Raw genomic sequence first — 19,166 nt, 5'->3', positions numbered from 1 at the left:
TCCTAGCATGACGCGTTTTGGGACCACAAGCGCAGCAGATCCCATGAGAACTCTGCAGTTAAGCGTGCTCAGGCGAGAGCACTACTAGGATGGGTGACCTCCTGGGAAAGTGTTCATCGTATGTGGTCGCCAAGAAAAATCCGTGAGCAACCTACGGGGGAGACAAGGGTACGTCCCTATCTCTGCAAAGCGGACAATATCATGCTACGGGGAACGTTTACCTGGGGTGTTACAGATGGTATCAGAGCTAGGCCCCGGACCAAACGTACACAGCGAGGACGCTGTGTCCCATTAGGGGGGAGGATTGTAACACCCGTGTTACATCTGTCCCACATCAGTTGGAGAGGGGAACGAAGCATGCCTTATAAGGGTGTGGAGACCTTTCCTAGCATGACGCGTTTTGGGACCACAAGCGCAGCAGATCCCATGAGAACTCTGCAGTTAAGCGTGCTCAGGTGAGAGCACTACTAGGATGGGTGACCTCCTGGGAAAGTGTTCATCGTATGTGGTCGCCAAGAAAAATCCGTGAGCAACCTACGGGGGAGACAAGGGTACGTCCCTATCTCTGCAAAGCGGACAATATCATGCTACGGGGAACGTTTACCTGGGGTGTTACATATTCCTACTCCACAAGAACCACAACCTGATCAAGATAAGGAAAAAGAACCGGTAGTTGAAAAAGTTAATGATGATAACACAGCTAAGGATAAACCTTATGTTAAACCATACCAACCACCACTTCCTTACCCGAGTAAAATGAAGAAAGAGAAACTTGAAGTCGAGCAATCTAAATTCTTGGATATGTTTAAACAGATAAATGTAAATCTTCCTTTCATTGATGTGATTTCAGGAATGCCTAGATATGCTAAATTCTTGAAAGATCTAATCTCAAATAGAAAGAAAATGGAAGAACTCTCGGCTGTTACCATGAATGCTAATTGTTCAGCAGTACTGTTGAATAAGATACCAGAAAAACTATCTGATCCAGGAAGTTTCACAATTCCATGTTTTCTGGGTAGTCTTAGTTCAATAGAAGCATTGCAGATTTAGGTGCTAGTATAAATCTAATGCCGTATTCACTATACGCTAAACTAGACCTTGGAGAATTGAAACCAACCAGAATAAGCATACAACTAGCCGATAGATCAATAAAATATCCTAGAGGGATAATGGAGAACATGCTAGTTAAAGTTGGTACTTTAGTATTTCCAGTAGATTTTGTTGTTCTGGACATGGAAGAAGATTCTCAAGTTCCTCTCATATTAGGAAGACCATTCTTAAACACGGCTAAAGCAATGATAGACGTGTTCAGTAAGAAATTGACCCTAAGTATAGAGGATGAGAGTGTTACCTTTTCAGTTGATAGAGCAATGCAACAACCACAATCTGCAGATGATACATGTTATTATATTCAAACTATAGATGCACATGCAGAATTATTAGAAGAATTTCCAGAATTACAAGGAACAGGAGAATGTTCTTTAGGAGAAGGTAATGAACCAATTGATGAAGCTGAAATGTTAGCTACACTTATAGCTAATGGATATGAACCAACAACAGAAGAAATTCAAATGCTAAAAGAAGAAGACAGATATCGATACAAATCATCGATAGAAGAACCTCCGAAATTAGAGTTAAAGCCACTTCCAGACCATTTGGAATACGCTTATTTACATGGTGAATCTGAATTACCTGTAATAATATCGTCTTCTCTTACTAAAAATGAGAAATCACAACTCATTTCTATGTTGAAAGCTCATAAACCAGCCATTGCATGGAAGATTCATGATATTAAAGGAATAAGTCCTTCGTATTGCACACATAAAATCCTTATGGAAGAAGGTCATAAAACGTATGTGCAACGCCAACGAAGACTAAATCCTAATATGCAAGATGTAGTTAAGAAAGAGATTATTAAACTACTAGATGCAGGTCTAATTTATCCAATTTCTGATAGTCCATGGGTAAGCCCAGTTCAATGCGTGCCTAAGAAGGGTGGCATGACTGTCATTACAAATGAGAAAAATGAGCTTATTCCTACTAGGACTGTAACAGGATGGCGTGTGTGTATTGATTATAGAAAATTAAATGACGCCACCAGAAAAGATCACTTTCCCTTACCTTTCATAGATCAAATGTTGGAAAGATTAGCCGGAAATAGTTACTATTGTTTTCTAGATGGATTTTCCGGATATTTTCAAATTCCAATAGCACCCGAGGACCAAGAGAAAACCACATTCACGTGCCCTTATGGTACTTTTGCTTACAAACGCATGCCATTTGGACTTTGCAACGCCCCTGCAACCTTTCAAAGGTGTATGATGGCGATTTTTCATGACATGATAGAAGAATGCATGGAAGTTTTCATGGATGACTTTTCAGTCTTCGGTGATACATTTGAATCATGTCTAGCTAATCTGGAACGAATGCTTATTAGATGCGAACAATCAAATCTAGTTCTTAATTGGGAGAAATGCCATTTCATGGTTAAAGAAGGCATCGTTCTTGGTCATAAAATTTCAAAAGAAGGAATTGAAGTGGATAGAGCTAAAGTAGATGTAATTGCTAAACTTCCACATCCCACCAATGTTAGAGGAGTTAGGAGTTTTCTAGGGCATGCCGGTTTTTACCGACGTTTCATAAAAGATTTTTCTAAAATTGCCACTCCTATGAATAAACTCCTAGAAAAGGATGCTCCATTCATCTTTTCAGATGAGTGTATCAAATCTTTTAATATTCTTAAAGAGAAACTAACTAATGCGCCGATCATGATAACACCAAATTGGAATCTACCATTTGAACTAATGTGCGATGCAAGTGATTTTGCAATGGGAGCCGTTTTAGGACAAAGGATTGAAAAACGATTTCAACCTATATATTATGCTAGTAAGACGTTACAAGGAGCACAAACGAACTATACAACTACTGAAAAAGAACTCCTTGCTATTGTCTTTGCTTTTGACAAATTTCAATCATATCTCGTTCTAGCAAAAACGGTGGTCTATACCGACCATTCTGCTCTTAGATACCTATTTTCAAAACAAGATGCTAAACCAAGATTAATCCGTTGGATCTTACTCTTACAAGAGTTTGATATTGAAATCCGAGATAAAAGAGGAGCAGAAAATCTCGCCGCTGATCATCTTTCTCGTCTTGAAAATTCCGAGTTAGAAGTTCTAAATGAATCGGCCATACAAGATAACTTTCCTGATGAATATCTATTGAAGATATATTATAAAGAAATTCCATGGTTTGCAGACTATTCAAACTACTTAGTTTGTGGATTCCTTGAAAAAGGATTATCGTACCAAAAACGAAAGAAATTCTTCAGTGATATAAAACACTATTTTTGGGAAGATCCACATTTGTTTAAAAGTTGTCCCGATGGAATAATACGCCGATGTGTATTTGGAGATGAAGCTAGTAAAATATTAAACCATTGTCACACAGGACCAACAGGAGGGCATTATGGGCCTCAACTAACAGCAAGAAAAGTTTATGATGCTGGATTCAATTGGCCTACAATTTACAAAGACGCACACCTTCTTTGCAAATCCTGTGATGCTTGTCAAAGGGCCGGAAAAATAAGTCAACGTGATGAAATGCCACAAAATGTTATCCAAGTATGTGAAGTATTTGACATTTGGGGTATTGACTTTATGGGTCCATTTCCAAAATCTCATAATAATCTCTATATTCTCGTAGCCATTGATTATGTATCTAAATGGGCGGAAGCACAAGCTCTCCCAACTAACGATGCACGAGTTGTAGTCAACTTTTTAAAACGTCATTTTGCAAGGTTTGGAACACCGAAAGCTTTAATAAGTGATCGGGGTACTCATTTCTGTAATAATCAACTTGAGAAAGTTCTTAAAAGATATGGAGTAACTAATAAAATCTCCACCGCATATCATCCACAAACAAGTGGACAAGTTGAAAATACCAACCGAGCTTTAAAACGTATTCTAGAGAAAACCGTAGGATCAAATCCGAAGGAATGGTCCATTAAATTGGAGGATGCACTCTGGGCTTTTAGAACATCCTACAAAACTCCAATTGGAACCACACCTTTTAGACTTGTTTATGGAAAAGCATGTCATCTTCCAGTAGAAATTGAACACAAAGCATTTTGGGCTTTGAAGACATGTAATCTTGATTTACATGAAGCTGGACGTCTACAATTAAGTCAACTAAACGAATTAGAAGAATTAAGACATGAAGCATACGAAAATTCGTTAATCTATAAGGAAAGAACGAAGAAATGGCATGATAAAAGAATCAGAAGTTCAAAAGAATTTAAGGAAGGAGACAGAGTTCTTCTTTTCAATTCACGATTCAAGCTATTTCCTGGAAAATTGAAATCAAGATGGTCTGGACCATTCATAGTCAAAAGAGTTTTCCCATACGGAACAGTAGAATTGATAAATTCAAATGGGATTGAATTTAAAGTTAATGGTCACAGAGTTAAACACTACATAGATAGTCCGATGGAAGTCGACAACGAAGTTAATCACAATTTCGACACCACAGCTAACTAAGTGTGGGGAGAATCAAGTCTTTAAAGGATAATATGTATTTCTGTTAGAGTTAGATTGTCTGTTTTCGTGTAGTTCTCGAAAATGGAACCTGAATGGTCTTTCCCTAGCAGACCCTAAAGAACTAGTCTTCTCCCCCCATTCTGAATTTTTATTTTTTTTAGGAAATGAAGACTGCCTGTGAACTAAACCATGGTCTAATGCTACATGCTTTGATCACTAAACGTAATAATGACACACTTCCGAGTGAAATAGTATCAGTAATCAGAGAAAGATTGGACGGAGTTAGAAAAGAATCCAGATGCGAAGATAATAAGTTACAATTTGGTAAAGGAAAATCAAAATCCGCAGCGAAAAGAAGAGCACGACACCTAGAACGATGTCACAAATGCGGAAAATGGTCACATGGAGGTAAATGTTCAAATAATCAAACCTATTCAAATACCGAATTTGTTACTTTATGCAGAGACGGACCGTTCATATGTTTAGAAGAAAAGACACTGAATGCTCGAGGTTACGCCTATGTATCCATGGAAAACCAATTAAACCGACTATCTTATGAATGGGATAGATCATATAACTAAGAAATCTATTTCACAGGTATGTTTGTACAGTTTTTATTATTTTTATTTTTAACCTTTTGATAATAAACGCTAATTTGTTCGCTATAAAGTATTAAATTGGTATTGAATAAAATTAGGTTTGGCGACCGAAATTATTGATATCATTCAAAAATTTATTACATCACTGCGAAATTTAACGTTTATTCTTAAGGTATAAATATCTTTAATCAATCAACCCAAAATATTTCAAAAATTCGTCATGAGTTAAATTAGGTCATGGAACCGAAATTACTTTACCGAAAAGAGGGGCGCATATTTTTGATAATATTTGATTGATTAAAGTGGGATAAAAAGCCAAAAAGATTTTTAATTTTATTTTTACCATGTTTTTAAAATTAATATATAAATCTTAAATTAATATTGTAAACTTTGTAAAAACAATATATTTAAAATTGTAAAAATTTTATGTTTGGTGTGAATTTTTAATTTTTAAAATATGAATTTTTAATTTTATGCATTTCAAATTTTAAGTTTGGTGTGAATTTTTAATTTTTAAAATATGAATTTTTAATTTTATGCATTTCAAATTTTAAGTTTGGTGTGAATTTTTAATATTAATTTTGAATTTTATATTTAAGTTGTGTGAATTTAAAAACAAAAATTTACTTTATCTCATTAAGTTAAAAATACGATTTTTAAAATTCGTCGTAAGTTGAAGACTAGGTCTTTGAACCGAAATTGCTTTACCCAAGGGAGGGACGAGAACTTTTATTATCACTATTTTTAATCTTATTGAAGTAAGGTATGCCAAAAAAATTAAAAAACCCAAAAATCTAAGCTTTTAAAACAATCGCTTGAAAAAGACAAATTTTAAAATTTTGTCGAATGACGGACTAGGACATCGATCCGAAACGACCTCGTCCTAAGAAAAAGGGAAACAAAATTTTAAAATTAATCACTTAATTGTTTTATAAGTTAAAGTTAAAAAAAAAAAAAAAAAAGCTGAAAACACTGTACCCGGACCCCCATGCGATCGCATGGGATTTTCACTATACCTCCATGCGATCGCATGGAGGCAAAAATCAGACCTGATACAAGACAGTCGACTGGTCTGTCTTTCTCCACAAAAACACACACATACCCGAAAACACACTCAAATTCTCTCCAAATTTCACCAAAATTCACCGTAATTCGTCATTTTTCTTGCTCTAATCATGCCTAGATTCTCATTCTTCAGCAAATTGGTAAAAATTACACCCCTAAACTCTATAAATTCCTAGTTTTTGTGATAATTACCAATTTTTTTACCTAATGCAATTTTGTTAATTTCTAGTGTAATTAGTGTTAAATTGTTAGTATTTTATGCATGTATAACCTAGATTGATGCTATTTAACATGATTTGAAGCCAAAAACTTCAAAAATTTTAGAAATCTAGGGTTTGTGTTCTTGAGCAATTTGGGGCTTTTTGATATAAATAGGTTATGGCCGATTTTTGTCATGAATTATTGCTAAATTGAGTAGTGTAACATGTTTAGATAGTTAAATGATCCAAACAATGATCCTAAACATGATTTTTGGAGATTAAAGTGGACTTTTTAAGTCCAAAATTCATGAACTTGATTAATTTGATGTAATTGACATTTGAGACTTGTTTAATTATTAGTAATGAATATTTTAACATGTTATTTGAGTTAAAAGCTTATGAACTTTGTATACATTTTCATATGTGCTTATTTGAAAAATGTAGAATTGAGAAAAATTGTGAAAATGTGTATAAGTTTAATTTTGATTTAACATGTTACAGTGATTGTTTTAAGTTGTTATTTTACTAACACTAATGCATATTTGGATGCACAAATTTTGTGTTTAATGTGTTTTGCAGAAAGCCGATACTGGAGGTTCAGGAGCATCATCATCTAGACGACCAGCACCAGCACCGGAACCAGAACCAGAAATGCAACACGAACAAGAACCACAACAGGAACAACAACAGCCTGATCAGCACATACCTTATTATGATCCGGTACAGTTTGTTGATGAATTCATAGTATTCCCAATGAGGCCGCCAGTAGAATTCCCAACTATTCCTGAGCACAATCTGCATCCTAATCTGAGATTTGATATGAGATGGAGAGATTACGAGACATATCAAAGGAACAAATTCAAATTGGTAACAAAAAATGTAGAGGTGCCAAGGGTAATCGATTGGGCCCCTTTGGAAACGGTCCATCTAGCTGACCGTGTTAGACAGCTTTTAGTTCAAAGGTATGGCAGTTCTTCTTTTACAGATTGGGAACGTCTTTTCACCATTCGTAGACCTGTATATAAAGAATGGTGTGTTGAGTTGATGAGTACTGTATCACTTGATGCAAATATAGTTAGAATAGATGATAGAAGATTTCTTAGGTTTATCCTTGGTCGTAGGATGTACAGAATGTCCATGTTGGACATGCCAGGGCCTTACAGATATATACTCCTGGTGAGTTGCTATTACCCGATTATACAAATTTGATTCATTATGGTGAAAGGGTAGATAGTAACTTTGATACTGACGCCATTTGGAGGCGTATGTCACATTTTAATGTTTTTACACGAGCAGGAGGACACTCCTATACACATATTGACAGAGCCGAGCTTCGTATTATTCATAGATTTTTGGCTAACTCGATTACACAGAGAGGTCATAATAAAGAAAAAATTACCTTACATGATTTATTCTACCTAAAGTGTATTCGGGATCCTAGAAGCTTTGTCAATATCCCTTACTGTGTTGCTTTTTATTTATCTAAAATGGTAGAGGGAATGCAGGACGGGAGTAAATTAGGAGGAGGTATTTTTGTGACTCTCATTGGAGAGTATTTAGGTGTTGATAGGAACCAAGGGGGTCCATTACAGCTTTGTAGAGAACAGGTTGAGCCCTTAGGATTGAAAGTTTATGTGGGTGCTAAGGTATTGAAAAGTAGACGTAACCAGGCAGTACCCTATGAGGGATCTCATCCTCAGGTAGAGAGAGGCTCAGACGAGGAAATGGAGGAGGCGGAAGACATTAGGGATGTCTTTCGAGATGCAATTCTTGACGTCCACGTTCGTATAGATGAGGAAGCAATGACGAACGCGGCCAGACATAGTATGTATGAGCAGTGGAACTTCGAGCGAGTATACGAGGATTATAGGCGACGCCAACACGATAGCTGGTTAGTTCATCAGCACCAAATCATGAGCCAGCTATCATATCAGGTACCAAATAACTATGTACCTACTCGACCTGCTCATTTTCCGCCACATAGCCCCGATATCCGACCACCCTTTAACCGGTATGACTATAACCAAGCCTATCAAAAAACCTATAACCAACAATGGAACCCACCTGACGAGATGAACTGGAACCCATATCCATACTGATTTAGTTCCATTTGGTTATTTTTATGATTTTTATGTTTTTATCTTTTGACTTTTTCATGTTTAAACTTATGTTATTGGATATATTTGTGTAATTTTTATTATTTTTATTGTGTACTAATATTTCATATTTAGAATTTGAAAGTGGGATATTGAGTCCCATTTCAAATTGCCATGCATGATTATATTTGTATGTATGTATATTGTCGATTGTACAAAACAGGGTAAAACAGCGCATTTTCAAAGACTGGCATTAAGTTCAGCAAAAGCTACTAATTTTGACGACAAGATGCAAAATATATGTGAAATAACAACAAGACGGAATGAACAAATGATGTGCACCATTTATCATTCAGCAAACAAACGCCAATATATTTGGAAACTTTGGTAAAAATTTAATCATTTTCACACAAATCACCCTCATTAATTTAAATTGTTACTGATTTCTTGCAAATGAGGGCATTGCAAGATCTTAAGTGTGGGAAGGGGTTAAATTCTTTCGGATTTTTTAAATTTTTATCATAAACACTTGGTTAAGATTAAAAATACTAGTAAAGCAGTAGTTGTATTAGAATCTAGTGCTCTCTGATAATAAAGAACAGCCCTAGTCTTATATACTGACTACCCAATTCTAGTAAGAAAATTTTCAAAATTTTCAATTAAATGAACTCAAAATCATGTTTATACAATTTTATGAACGATAAAACTAGGTTTTAACACCGAAATTATTGTTACCTCAGAAAAGACATAAATTGAGAAACAAACCAAAATGTTAAAATTCATTTAAAATGGAATAGAGGACAATAAAAAGGAAAATAAAAGCCAAGTGTGGGAAAAATTACCAAGTTATCTTAAACATATGTCACATATTTCTGTAACAAATAACTGAAAATACTTTTGCTTTGGACTAAACTAAACTATTTTACCCGATGAAAGAAAAGAAGAGATGGATCTACACGATGAATCAATTCCATCATTAAAAGGAAGTAAAGTCTTCCGAAAAAGACACGCGCTTCTTGATTTAGGTCAAGAAGTTGTCGTCCAGACCAGCTGTAGGTTGACGAAAAATCTAGAAAAGTCATCACTAAAATCAGCAGGAAATCCACGGACCTCAGCATTAAACAGGGTCGTCAAGTGGTCAGATTTATCCTAACCATGAGAAGGATTTTTCTCGAACAATGGGGGGGCATCATGCAAATTAGCTGGATAAGACTAATGAATCAGATCCCCAGAAAGGATAATCTCCTTAAAGATTAAAAATCAGCTTTTAAGCCTGATATTACTCAATCCTAGAGATTGACCTTAAAGATTGAGAATTCAAACTCATGGAATTCAATGATATCTAAACTCGAGCTTGAACGAGAAAATATTTTGATAAAATTACAAACCGATTTATTTTCTAAAAACCCATTTTCAATGCGTTCATTATCATTGAACTTAAAATCCTAGGAATTCACCTGGAATTCATTAGGTCACCTGAACCAAATCGGGTGTCAACCGTAAGAACGGTGCTTGCATAGTGGTTAAAGACAGGACCTTGTGCCAAACCTACAAATTATAAGGGTGAGCTTTACTATTGCTCCTACAAAGGATAGTAATTGCGTCCGACACGTTATAGACCATAATTAAAAGCATGTCAGGGGACATTGCCTTAACAGTTGCTTGTTCAACGCTTTCCTTTACAACCGGACGGTAGTTTACCGAAAGGTAATATACGGGACAAGTAAACTGGACGTGTTGCTTTCCTAATACAAGGTTAGCAAGTGGGTGACACAAAACCGCAAGTTTTGAGCTAAAATTTTCAAATCTGAAACCCACCAAGCCCACAAAAATATTTTGCAAACACCGGTGAAGGGTTATTCCGGAAAACTTATCTAGGGTAAAAACTAGATTTAATTTTCAAAAGATCAAATGTTCTCATAAAGATCCAATTTCCTTAATGGATCTAAATTTTTGTAGTCATGTGGGACTGTAAACCATATCGTTACTACCATTGTTTATACCGCCGTATAGAAATCACTGATGTACAAAGTGTAAAGAATAAAAAAGTGATTCTAGTATTTCAAGACGATATTGCTTGAGGACAAGCAACGCTCAAGTGTGGGAATATTTGATAATGCTAAAAACGAACATATATTTCATAGCATTATTCCTCAAGAAAGACAAGCTTTTAGTTGCAATTGTTCTATTTAAAAGTGATATTCGTTTAAATAATAAAAGGTGAAGACAAAAGACAGATTCGACGAATTGAAGACGCAAACGACCAAAAAGCTCAAAAGTAAAAAAGACAATCAAAGAGGTTCCAATTATTGATAAGAAACGTCTCAAAATTACAAGAGTACAAGATTCAAAACGCAAAGTACAAGATATTAAATTGTACGCAAGGACGTTCGAAAATCCGGAACCTGGACCAGAGTCAACTCTCAACGCTCGACGCAACGGACTAAAAATTACAAGTCAACTATGCATATGAATATAATATAATATATAATTAATTCTTAAAATTAATATATATATTATATTATATTTATAAAACGTCGGCACAAGGAAACAAGCAACATGTGAGCTCTCCCAGCTGGCCATGCGATCGCATGGCCAGGAAGAAGAAAGTCCATGCGATTGCATGGCATGAAAAGTCAGGCCACATCTCCTATAAATTCGCAGTTTGGTGAACGCAAAATCATATATCCATCCTCTCTATATCTATACGTAAATATTTATATTTATATTTTAATTTTAATTTTAATTTTAATTTTAATCCTAATAATAAGGGTATGTTAGCAAATGTTGTAAGGGTGTAAGTCAAAATTCTGTCCGTGTAACGCTACGCTATTTTTAATCATTGTAAGTTATGTTCAACCTTTTTAATTTAATGTCTCGTAGCTAAGTTATTATTATGCTTATTTAATCCGAAGTAATCATGATGTTGGGCTAATTACTAAAATTGGGTAATTGGGCTTTGTACCATAATTGGGGTTTGGACAAAAGAACGACACTTGTATAAATTAGACTATGGGCTATTAATGGGCTTTATATTTGTTTAACTAAATGATAGTTTGTTAATGTTAATATAAAGATTTACAATTGGGCATCCCTATAAATTACCATATACACTCGATCGGACACGATGGGCGGGGTATTTATATGTACGAATAATCGTTCATTTAACCGGACACGGGAATGGATTAATAGCCACTAGAATAATTAAAACAGGGGTGAAATTATGTACAAGGACACTTGGTATAATTGATAACAAAATATTAAAACCTTGGGTTACACTCAGTCGACATCCTGGTGTAATTATTAAACAAAGTATTAAAATCTTGTTACAGTTTAAGTCCCCAATTAGTTGGAATATTTAACTTCGGGTATAAGGATAATTTGATGAATAATCGTTCATTTAACCGGACACGGGAATGGATTAATAGCCACTAGAATAATTAAAACAGGGGTGAAATTATGTACAAGGACACTTGGTATAATTGATAACAAAATATTAAAACCTTGGGTTACACTCAGTCGACATCCTGGTGTAATTATTAAACAAAGTATTAAAATCTTGTTACAGTTTAAGTCCCCAATTAGTTGGAATATTTAACTTTGGGTATAAGGATAATTTGACGAGAACACTCGCACTTTATATTTATGACTGATGGACTGTTATGGACAAAAACCAGACGGACATATTAAATAATCCAGGACAAAGGACAATTAACCCATGGGAATAAACTAAAAATCAACACGTCAAACATCATGATTACGGAAGTTTAAATAAGCATAATTCTTTTATTTCATATTTAATTTTATTTATTTTATATTTAATTGCACTTCTAATTATCGCATTTTTATTGTTATTGTATTTAATTGCACTTTTAATTATCGTACTTTTTAATTATCGCAAGTTTATTTTATCGCACTTTTATTATTCGCAATTTCATTATCGTTATTTACTTTACGCTTTAATTTAAGTCTTGTATTTATTTTTAATATTTTACATTTGGTTTTAACTGCGACTAAAGTTTTAAAATCGACAAACCGGTCATTAAACGGTAAAAACCCCCCTTTATAATAATAATATTACTTATATATATTTGTATTTTTATAAAAGTAAACTAATATAGCGTTAAGCTTTGTTTAAAGATTTTCCCTGTGGAACGAACCGGACTTACTAAAAACTACACTACTGTACGATTAGGTACCCTGCCTATAAGTGTTGTAGCAAGGTTTAAGTATATCCATTCTCTAAATAAAAAAATATCTTGTGTAAAATTGTATCGTATTTAATAGTTTTTCCTGCTAAAATTAATAGTATTTTATACCACTCTGCTCAAACCATCAGTAGTTTTGATGATTATCCGAACTTAAGTCTTTGGCCCAAAAATGTTTACGTGTGAAGCCGTTGCTAAAAAGTGAGGTATGAAGGATAGAGCATGAGGATGAGAAGTTAATCGCTTCTTGACTTTGCAAAATGCCAAACAGGTTATGGCCAATTTTAAAGTCGGAGTACTGATGATGTTAATATCGCTAGACGAGAATATCTTGGAATAAGTCAGGACTTAGAGTTATGTAAAAAAGAACATCGCTCTAACGGGTGTGGCAAATAAGATCCCTAGGGTAACGCAATAATTTTGAATGGTTTAAGTATTAGTGGATGCCCGAAGGTTCTGCATGACGTGGTAGTAAGTGCCTTCATCACATACACACATACACACACACACACACACATGAATCTTTCAATTTCGACGGTTGTAAAGTCTTTAGGATGACTTAGATACGAATAAGCAACGAAAAATTTTATAGAAACTTTTTAAGGTGATAATGTAAGAAAGGAAACGACGTTCTTAGTAAACTAGAGTTATGTACAACATGTACCATTCAAAGTGAAATATCTTTTGAATAAAAGATTTGATTTGTAAAAGTAATAGTAAAATTTCATATGTATTTGTCAAAAATAAGTAATCATTTACTTTATTTTATATAACATATACGATTTAAAAAATTTGCACGAATGGCAAATAAAATAAATTTACTTTTATAAAATTTTGAGAGGATCGTACTGTAAAATAGTGTGTGAAAAATTTTGGCAAACAAAATTTTCATATTTCGGAGGTTACAATTTGGAAAAAGATTGATGAGGATTGAGTAAAAGATTTTTGAAAATTTCAGGTGATATTTGAGGTAATAAAAACTATTGAATTTAAACATGGTTGATGACTTTTAGTAGGACATAAGTCATTTGACCAAAAATGCTTAAGTGTGAAGTTGTTGCTTATAAGTGAGATACGAATGGGAGAGTATGAGGACGGGGATTAACTACCCATTGATTTTGGAAATTCCGAACTGGTATGACTAATATCGAAGTAAGAAGGGTGATGGTGTGATTATTATCGATTAAGATATCTCTCAGAATAAGTTAGGACTTAGAGTCGCGTAAGAATGAGTATCAAATAAGATTCTTGGGTAGTATAGAATTTGAATTGCTGAAGTGATGGGATACAATTTCCTTTATGTATCGTTGTCCATTGTATCGGTTTCTTTCATGGCTAAAAAGTGAGCAGATTTGGTGAGGCGATCAACGATAACCCCGATAGTGTCATAACTGCCTATTGTTTTCGGTTGCTTCGGGATGAAATCCATCATCATCCCTTCACATTTCCATTGTGGAATCTCAGGTTGTTGAAGTAATCCAGATGGCTTTTGGCTCACCATTCTCGCGAGGTATACGAATAATCTTCTTACTATAAATAACTTTCGCTTTCATCCTTGAAAGCTAGTCCATTCCAACTATTTCATCAAAGCTTCCTAACTCGATGAGTATTAGGTTAACCCTAAAGTTCATTCCAACTTTTATATCAAACTTCCTGATTTAATGAGTATTAGGTTAATCTTAAAGTCCATTCCAACTAAACCTTATTATACTATCGCGAAAAATTCTATCAACTTTCTCAAATAACATCTGCTTGTGCGTAGGTAACTAATCCTTTCCAACTACTACTATAAAACTTCCAAGTTTTATTGACATGAGGTCATCTCTGAATGACCCACTTGTTAATTTTAACGTACTACCTTAAATTAATCCTCTATCTCTGCCAGCTTACCATTAGCTTGTCCTATAGAATACTTAACCCTCATGGTTGTTAATGGCTTATTAGTCATAACACTAATGTTCTTAGATATAAGGTTTCTTTCGCTCTAGTATTAAACATCTTCGAGACAATAAAACGTTGTGACGAAACGTACCCTAACTAAAATCAGGATCCATGCGAGTCTCCATAGCTTGAGATAACGATTGCTCTATCGCAAGTAAGTCCAAAGTTTTTCCTATTTAAGAACTTTGTCCTTAAGTGTCCAGAGTGTCTATATCCGTAACAAATTTTCGGGTTATCATTTCTGTAATCAAGGCCCTTCTTGTACAGTATCTGGGCTACGTGGTTATTCTTTCCCTACCTCTAATAGACCATAATGCGTATACTAAAGTGGTTCCTACCAAGATTTTCTCTGAATCACTTCATATTCCTTATATAGTAACATTGGGACTTCTGCATGATTCACTTCAATATAATTACGCTGGCCTGGCGTCATTATATTGTACTAAATCGTACGTTCATTTCAATATCACACCATATGGTCAATGTAACGTGATCACTTCCAGTTCTACTCAATTTCATCCAACGTTGCTTTATCTATGCTATCTCAAAACAAAATCTACATAATTAATCGCACGGTTTCTCGGTGTGGGTGCGTAAGTTCAGTAGGTCATGCACCAATGCCTAAATGTCCCGAAATTTCTTCAAAATGTTCAGGTTCAGGTAACGTCATTAGGTTCCTTTCTAGAAATTCAATCTGGGTCTCGCGTCGAGTTTTATGTGTAGCAAGTAGTAATACGATATATCTTGAGGCGACTCCCAAGTCTTTGGGTATGGCTGAGCGTCAATAGAAGGCACTTTGACCTTGTGAAAGGAGATGTGCTCCCGACTTCCCCAATGCCTAAGAGTGTTAGGGTCCTAAATCCAGAAATGTCGTCAAATCGTCGAGTAGTGGTGAAGAATGAAAGAGATAAGTGACGGTCATGAAAGCGTACGAGATACGAGCCATCTTGCGGGAACTGAACAACCTTCGAATGTTCACATGTCGTACATGGCTATTTAGAGTGAGCTCGGGGTGCGGTTACTCCGAAAAATCCTCCAATATCTCCTCCTCCGAGGATCGACTTTAGTGGGCGTGTAATCCGAGGGGTACTCCTCCTAGATTGCGTGAAGAATCGTTTCGATCTCCAGAACGGTGGAACGATAGTAACAAGTGGATTACAATACCAATCCTTAGGGTTAGACGTGTGGGAAAAGGGTTCAGAAAAACATCTGAACTAGGAAAGGTAAGTTGTACATCGAATAGCAGGCATGAAGCAAGCACGTAATCAGGCACTACTGCAACCTAGATCATCTACAGCAGTATATAGCATGGCAGTATTAACAGTACTAAACAGAAGTAACATGCAATCAAAAGCAGATAGTAGTATGCAGTAGCGAGGATAAGCAATAGCATACAGCGAGTTCACATAGCAGTAAGAGTATGCAGTAGCATGCAGCAGATCATATGGCAGTATAAGTAAGCAGTAACATGCAGTAGTAGTAAGCAGTAACAAGTAAACGAGCAAGTTGTAGATTAGTCCTATTAGTGAATCCTACTCGGGTCGGTCTAGACTCACTAATGCAACCTAATTCCCTACAACCAATGCTCTGATACCAACTATGATGCCCCGTACAAAATCATCGTGTACGGTACATCAACAACAGGATCATTACAAGGTCAAACACTATATGCTGTTTGGAACCCAGTTTTGCATTCATGAACACATAAAGTTTTACAAAAGATGAATAGGAAACATTAACATGAGTACATGATACTAAGGTCATTACAAAGCTATTGTTTTGAAAATAACATAAGTTGCGAATGCAAAGTAAAAGTTTCATGCTTGAGACATCTCTAAGTAATGCAGAGGAAGTCTAACACAGCAAGTCTGTAACAGCAAGTCAATACACCGAGACTAGAACAGCAAGGCTAACATCGGAAGCAACAATGTCTAAACACCTGAGAAATACATGCTTAAAAGTCAACACGAATGTTGGTGAGCTATAGTTTAAGTTGTAACAGCAACGTAAGATAGGCCACGAGATTTCAGTGTAACAAAACAGTATGAAAAGTATATGTATAACCGTGGGCACCCGGTAACTACACTTAACGTTTATAACCCCCTGAAAGTACACTTGGCGAGTGTGTATGTTCACGAAGTATTAAACACCCGTTAAATGCTAGCGCGACTAGCCCGAGTGGGGATATCAAACCCTATGGATCCATATCTAAGATTCGCGTTCACCGGTTCAAAAACCAATGACTAAACGTTACCGTGCTAAGGGGAATGTTTAAGCCGTTGTATAACCCACACACATATAAAGATTAAGTACTCGTGCCTAGTATGTAAAATGTAAAAAGCGCATGTATTCTCTGTCCAAAAATAGTTAAAGTAAAAAGGAATGCTATAACTCACAGTGAATAAGCAATACAAGTTGATACGAAAGTGTGCAAGCAGAAAGTCAGTCCGAAAGGTCGTCAACCTAAATCAAAGATTACTAGGTCAGTAGGTTGTCTTTATAAGTTCTAATAGTGCATAAAATAAGTTTAAGTGTCATCATCATCATCATTCATCATCATAAAATCCAAGTAAGTTAATCAAGTATAGTGGTCAAAACAATAGGCTGAATTGGATCAGCTGCTACGACCTCTACGTAAATCGAAAAGACACAAAATCAGTGGCCATGGCTCCGTATGGGAGTCCTCTAGTTGCTGACCAGTTTCTAGACTCAAACTCGTCTTAGTTTGACCGTGGTGACGGTCTAAGTGCGAGTAGGTCCGAATTTTCAGCACAACGTTACAAAGGAGTATTGACTTTCGGAAGGCCATAGATCCTAAACCGTAACTCGGATTAAGATGAGGTCTAAACGGAAAATCATCTACTCGAAACGAACTAACTAAAAATCAACTTTCCAGTAGCCCAAGTGGTGTGATAAGATACGAAAAACAGTAGGTTAGGTGCTCCGGTGGGGTTCTTAGTACTTGATGCTCATCACGGTTCTCATCCTTGATGCTTGTAGCTTCAAGTGTACAACTCGTTGATGGTTTAGCATCACCTTGACTAAAATTCTACCATCAATACACAATATGTTAAGACCAAGTAAGAATACAACTCAATCAAGAGTCTTAGATGGATGATGAACCAAGGTTACATCATATCCTTAGTCTTAACACAAATTCAAGTCACATTTACAACTAAAGCTACAAACTTTACATCAATCAAATAAGTATGAACACAATCTAAGTCAAATGAGGTGATAGAACCCTAATCTAGAGAGCTTGGATCCATTTAACACAAGTTACAAGGTTGCAAAGCTAGAAAGCTTGCACCTTTGATGTTCTTGAAGATCTTGAAGCATAAAGCTTGGATCTTGAAGCTACATGAAGATTACAAACACAAGTTTGAATCTTTTCAAAAAAATAACAAAATCATAAGTTAGAAAACTTAAATACAACAAAAAGATATGAAGATTCTAGCTAGAAAGCTTGAATCTTGATTGTTCTTGAAGATCTTGAAGCATAAAGCTTGGATCTTGAAGATACATGAAGATTACAAACAAAAGTTTGAATCTTTATCACAAAATAACAAGATTAAAGCATAAAATAAGTAGATCTACAAAGTTGGTGAAGATTCAAAGCTAGAAAGCTTGAATCTTTCATGTTCTTGAAGGATTCATAATTGAATCAACAAGATAAAATCAAGATCAAAGTTAAAGGAACTTGATCTTCATATAATGATGATGATGAGCCACGAATTTGAAAAGAAAAATAGGAAGAAAGGAAAACTTACAAGAATACTAGAAAGGAAGGAAAGAGCAAGTGTGTGTGAAAATCAAAATGAGAGCAAGTGTAAAATGGGAGAAGTATGGCTAGTATTCATAGGCAAAATAAATGACGAGGATTGATGACATGGAGGCCTCTTTGGTCGTGATTTTCATGGAGGGGAGGGCGAGACACCATTTTGCTTTTTGGGTAGTGGTTGTTTAAAGCATGTACTTATGCTAGAATCCCATGTAACCATATGGATAATCCTTATCCAAATGCTTGTATGACTCATTAATTAATTTATTTTATTTATTTTATTTATTATGGGTCACTAGTAAATAATACTTGGGCTATTTAATTGGGTAACTAGCTAGACTTGGGTGGGCTTAAGTCCAACAAGGTAGAAAGTCCAACAAGACTAACTAGTAAGCTTAATTAAATTTCTACGCGTAATTAAGCATCCAAAAACTCAGGTAATTATTATTATAAAATAATAATTAATATTTCGCAGTCATAATATTCCGATTACGACAAAAGTTAAACATGCGCGCAGTTCGCGGTTTATTCGAATCGTCAAATAACACTGACGGTTATAAAGGCTTCCGGTGATCAAGTTAAGTATCCTACGTACTCTAAGGCACGTTTTAACATATAAATGGAAGTAAACCATGTACATAAGGGTTCCAGAGTATAAAGTAACACAGTACGCACAAATACGCAGTTTCGCAAAAATACAAGGCACGAAAGCAAGTCGAAAAAGTCGGGTCGTTACTT

This window comes from Rutidosis leptorrhynchoides, chromosome 7 (genome assembly GCF_046630445.1).
Source record: "Rutidosis leptorrhynchoides isolate AG116_Rl617_1_P2 chromosome 7, CSIRO_AGI_Rlap_v1, whole genome shotgun sequence".
Classification (NCBI taxonomy): domain Eukaryota; kingdom Viridiplantae; phylum Streptophyta; class Magnoliopsida; order Asterales; family Asteraceae; genus Rutidosis; species Rutidosis leptorrhynchoides.
Note: the sequence above shows the minus strand (reverse complement) of the source record.